Source organism: Megalopta genalis, unplaced genomic scaffold, assembly GCF_051020955.1.
Source record: "Megalopta genalis isolate 19385.01 unplaced genomic scaffold, iyMegGena1_principal scaffold0033, whole genome shotgun sequence".
In the NCBI taxonomy this organism is placed as follows: domain Eukaryota; kingdom Metazoa; phylum Arthropoda; class Insecta; order Hymenoptera; family Halictidae; genus Megalopta; species Megalopta genalis.
In genome coordinates, this window is record NW_027476102.1 from 1,775,001 (window position 1) to 1,781,211 (window position 6,211).

The window sequence follows — 6,211 nt, forward strand, 5'->3', positions numbered from 1 at the left end:
AGTCTCGCTATTAACATCTTGTAAGATAAATGTACGTCCCAGCTAAAACGTACAAATACTTCAAGTTAAGTAATAATATATCATCGCTATTGACAAATTTTTAAGATCCAAGACACAGTTCTCTCTATATGTTTTAATATTTTTTATGTACTCAAATATATTCAAAGGAAAAAGTACATGGGTGATGCCATAGTCGTGGAAGCGCGTACGCTCACGCTGATCTTCTGACCGCCGGAAGCACGAAACCTCTGATCTGGGCAAAATCGGCAAGCCGAGGAAGAACGGACAGGACACATGCTGGACTGGCGAGAAAGCGTGTTCTTCCGCTCGCGCTAGGCATTTCGATTTCTGACACCTCTTGATTTAAAAAATCAGTTTTTTGATAGTTTTCTCTCTCCACTGGGCTATTCATTTTAGCCACAGTTTTCAATTGGTACGATTTGCTTCCAAATCTTACAGATGCATTTTAAAAAATTTTTCCATCGCTCGGACAGAAGAGTCGATTGCTCAGTGAGTACGAGTATACATACAAAGTGCATACGGGTAACCAACCCCGTAGGGCTTGCCACATATGGGCCATTCGGTCAAAGACACCGACCCGTGGCCACGCTGTGTGGAGAAAAGTCCGTAACGTAAACGGCACGAAACAGTCAGGACCGAAGCCCCGAAGGAGCTCTGAGACAGCTTCTCGACCGAGATCGTAGAATTGGCCCAAAACCCGCTCTGCTCCGTCCGCCTCGCACGGACCGTGTATCTCTTATAGATACCGAACGGCCGGCAAGGACGCCGGCGCCGCCGGCCGAATAGCACGCGCGCTTATGAGTGTAAACCGCCGCGGCAACAGACCGCCCGGCCGTGCTGTTGTAACATAGCGCGTGAACGAACGAAAAAAAAATTTATAGTAAACATTAAAATAAATTACACTACCGTAAACTAGACAAAAAATTACACATTTTTTCCCAATATGAAAATTTTCACAAACTTTTCAAAGTCCCATCGCATCGAGTAAACTTTTTTAATAACGCTTCCGCACGATTCTAAATGCTTAATCCATATGTGAAATCGTTCACTGATCACGAATATCGTATTTAAAAAAATTACAAAAATTTATTTTTCCAAATAATCAAAAAAAACCGAAAAATCACAAGAGTAAAGTACCATTATTTTAAACAATATGTCGTTCTAAATGCTTAATCCCTATGTAAAAAAGTTATCTAAGCAAGAATATGTAATTGAAAAAAATTAGAAAAATTTATTTTAGCCGTAAATCGAAAATAATGGGGACACCGGAGCTGTTCGAAGCGCCGAGACGCGCCGCGTACGGCCGAATATTTTCCAAGTCCCAACGTACCGATCAAGAGTAAAGTACCATTTTCCTACATTAGATTTCGTTCTAAATGCTTAATCCCTATGTAAAAACGTTAGTTAAGCAAGAATATCGTATTTTTAAAAAAATCTAATGATAGGATTTCCCAGAAAATTGAAAAAACCGTAAAATGTCAAGAGTAAAGTGCCATTTTCTGACATTAGATTTCGTTCTAAATGCTTAATCCCTATGTAGAAACGTTAGTTAAGCAAGAATATCGTATTTTTAAAAAAATCTAATGATAGGATTTTTCAGAAAATTGAAAAAACCGTAAAATGTCAAGAGTAAAGTGCCCTTATTTTAAACAATGTATCGTTCTAAATGCTTAATCCCTATGTAAAAAAGTTATTTTAGCAGGAATATGTTATTGAAAAAAATTAGAAAAATTTATTTTAGCCGTAAATCGAAAATAATGGGGACACCGGAGCTGTTCGAAGCGCCGAGCGCGCCGCGTACGCCCGAATATTTTCAAAGTCCCAACGTACCGATCAAGAGTAAAGTACCATTTTCCTACATTAGATTTCGTTCTAAATGCTTAATCCCTATGTAAAAACGTTAGTTAAGCAAGAATATCGTATTTTTAAAAAAATCTAATGATAGGATTTTCCAGAAAATTGAAAAAACCGAAAAATGTCAAGAGTAAAGTGCCATTTTCTGACATTAGATTTCGTTCTAAATGCTTAATCCCTATGTAGAAACGTTAGTTAAGCAAGAATATCGTATTCTTAAAAAAATCTAATGATAGGATTTTTCAGAAAATTGAAAAAACCGTAAAATGTCAAGAGTAAAGTGCCCTTATTTTAAACAATGTATCGTTCTAAATGCTTAATCCCTATGTAAAAAAGTTATTTAAGCAAGAATATGTTATTGAATAAAATGAGAAAAATTTATTTTAGCCGTAAATCGAAAATAATGGATCGAGCGAATCGGTCGATTGCGCCGAGACGCGCTATGATGCAACAGACGAGCGATTGGAACGCCCGAATATTTTCAAAGTCCCAACGTACCGATCAAGAGTAAAGTACCATTTTCCTACATTAGATTTCGTTCTAAATGCTTAATCCCTATGTAAAAACGTTAGTTAAGCAAGAATATCGTATTTTTAAAAAAATCTAATGATAGGATTTCCCAGAAAATTGAAAAAACCGAAAAATGTCAAGAGTAAAGTGCCATTTTCTGACATTAGATTTCGTTCTAAATGCTTAATCCCTATGTAGAAACGTTAGTTAAGCAAGAATATCGTATTTTTAAAAAAATCTAATGATAGGATTTTTCAGAAAATTGAAAAAACCGTAAAATGTCAAGAGTAAAGTGCCCTTATTTTAAACAATGTATCGTTCTAAATGCTTAATCCATATGTAAAAAAGTTATTTAAGCAGGAATATGTTATTGAATAAAATGAGAAAAATTTATTTTAGCCGTAAATCGAAAATAATGGATCGAGCGAATCGGTCGATTGCGCCGAGACGCGCTATGATGCAACAGACGAGCGATTGGAACGCCCGAATATTTTCAAAGTCCCAACGTACCGATCAAGAGTAAAGTACCATTTTCCTACATTAGATTTCGTTCTAAATGCTTAATCCCTATGTAAAAACGTTAGTTAAGCAAGAATATCGTATTTTTAAAAAAATCTAATGATAGGATTTTCCAGAAAATTGAAAAAACCGAAAAATGTCAAGAGTAAAGTGCCATTTTCTGACATTAGATTTCGTTCTAAATGCTTAATCCCTATGTAGAAACGTTAGTTAAGCAAGAATATCGTATTTTTAAAAAAATCTAATGATAGGATTTTTCAGAAAATTGAAAAAACCGTAAAATGTCAAGAGTAAAGTGCCCTTATTTTAAACAATGTATCGTTCTAAATGCTTAATCCCTATGTAAAAAAGTTATTTAAGCAGGAATATGTTATTGAAAAAAATTAGAAAAATTTATTTTAGCCGTAAATCGAAAATAATGGATCGAGCGAATCGGTCGATTGCGCCGAGACGCGCTATGATGCAACAGACGAGCGATTGGAACGCCCGAATATTTTCAAAGTCCCAACGTACCGATCAAGAGTAAAGTACCATTTTCCTACATTAGATTTCGTTCTAAATGCTTAATCCCTATGTAAAAACGTTAGTTAAGCAAGAATATCGTATTTTTAAAAAAATCTAATGATAGGATTTCCCAGAAAATTGAAAAAACCGAAAAATGTCAAGAGTAAAGTGCCATTTTCTGACATTAGATTTCGTTCTAAATGTTTAATCCCTATGTAGAAACGTTAGTTAAGCAAGAATATCGTATTTTTAAAAAAATCTAATGATAGGATTTTTCAGAAAATTGAAAAAACCGTAAAATGTCAAGAGTAAAGTGCCCTTATTTTAAACAATGTATCGTTCTAAATGCTTAATCCATATGTAAAAAAGTTATTTAAGCAGGAATATGTTATTGAATAAAATGAGAAAAATTTATTTTAGCCGTAAATCGAAAATAATTGATCGAGCGAATCGGTCGATTGCGCCGAGACGCGCTATGATGCAACAGACGAGCGATTGGAACGCCCGAATATTTTCAAAGTCCCAACGTACCGATCAAGAGTAAAGTACCATTTTCCTACATTAGATTTCGTTCTAAATGCTTAATCCCTATGTAAAAACGTTAGTTAAGCAAGAATATCGTATTTTTAAAAAAATCTAATGATAGGATTTCCCAGAAAATTGAAAAAACCGAAAAATGTCAAGAGTAAAGTGCCATTTTCTGACATTAGATTTCGTTCTAAATGCTTAATCCCTATGTAGAAACGTTAGTTAAGCAAGAATATCGTATTTTTAAAAAAATCTAATGATAGGATTTTTCAGAAAATTGAAAAAACCGTAAAATGTCAAGAGTAAAGTGCCCTTATTTTAAACAATGTATCGTTCTAAATGCTTAATCCATATGTAAAAAAGTTATTTAAGCAGGAATATGTTATTGAATAAAATGAGAAAAATTTATTTTAGCCGTAAATCGAAAATAATTGATCGAGCGAATCGGTCGATTGCGCCGAGACGCGCTATGATGCAACAGACGAGCGATTGGAACGCCCGAATATTTTCAAAGTCCCAACGTACCGATCAAGAGTAAAGTACCATTTTCCTACATTAGATTTCGTTCTAAATGCTTAATCCCTATGTAAAAACGTTAGTTAAGCAAGAATATCGTATTTTTAAAAAAATCTAATGATAGGATTTTCCAGAAAATTGAAAAAACCGAAAAATGTCAAGAGTAAAGTGCCATTTTCTGACATTAGATTTCGTTCTAAATGCTTAATCCCTATGTAGAAACGTTAGTTAAGCAAGAATATCGTATTTTTAAAAAAATCTAATGATAGGATTTTTCAGAAAATTGAAAAAACCGTAAAATGTCAAGAGTAAAGTGCCCTTATTTTAAACAATGTATCGTTCTAAATGCTTAATCCCTATGTAAAAAAGTTATTTAAGCAGGAATATGTTATTGAATAAAATGAGAAAAATTTATTTTAGCCGTAAATCGAAAATAATGGATCGAGCGAATCGGTCGATTGCGCCGAGACGCGCTATGATGCAACAGACGAGCGATTGGAACGCCCGAATATTTTCAAAGTCCCAACGTACCGATCAAGAGTAAAGTACCATTTTCCTACATTAGATTTCGTTCTAAATGCTTAATCCCTATGTAAAAACGTTAGTTAAGCAAGAATATCGTATTTTTAAAAAAATCTAATGATAGGATTTCCCAGAAAATTGAAAAAACCGAAAAATGTCAAGAGTAAAGTGCCATTTTCTGACATTAGATTTCGTTCTAAATGCTTAATCCCTATGTAGAAACGTTAGTTAAGCAAGAATATCGTATTTTTAAAAAAATCTAATGATAGGATTTTTCAGAAAATTGAAAAAACCGTAAAATGTCAAGAGTAAAGTGCCCTTATTTTAAACAATGTATCGTTCTAAATGCTTAATCCATATGTAAAAAAGTTATTTAAGCAGGAATATGTTATTGAATAAAATGAGAAAAATTTATTTTAGCCGTAAATCGAAAATAATTGATCGAGCGAATCGGTCGATTGCGCCGAGACGCGCTATGATGCAACAGACGAGCGATTGGAACGCCCGAATATTTTCAAAGTCCCAACGTACCGATCAAGAGTAAAGTACCATTTTCCTACATTAGATTTCGTTCTAAATGCTTAATCCCTATGTAAAAACGTTAGTTAAGCAAGAATATCGTATTTTTAAAAAAATCTAATGATAGGATTTTCCAGAAAATTGAAAAAACCGAAAAATGTCAAGAGTAAAGTGCCATTTTCTGACATTAGATTTCGTTCTAAATGCTTAATCCCTATGTAGAAACGTTAGTTAAGCAAGAATATCGTATTTTTAAAAAAATCTAATGATAGGATTTTTCAGAAAATTGAAAAAACCGTAAAATGTCAAGAGTAAAGTGCCCTTATTTTAAACAATGTATCGTTCTAAATGCTTAATCCCTATGTAAAAAAGTTATTTTAGCAGGAATATGTTATTGAAAAAAATTAGAAAAATTTATTTTAGCCGTAAATCGAAAATAATGGGGACACCGGAGCTGTTCGAAGCGCCGAGCGCGCCGCGTACGCCCGAATATTTTCAAAGTCCCAACGTACCGATCAAGAGTAAAGTACCATTTTCCTACATTAGATTTCGTTCTAAATGCTTAATCCCTATGTAAAAACGTTAGTTAAGCAAGAATATCGTATTTTTAAAAAAATCTAATGATAGGATTTTCCAGAAAATTGAAAAAAACCGAAAAATGTCAAGAGTAAAGTGCCATTTTCTGACATTAGATTTCGTTCTAAATGCTTAATCCCTA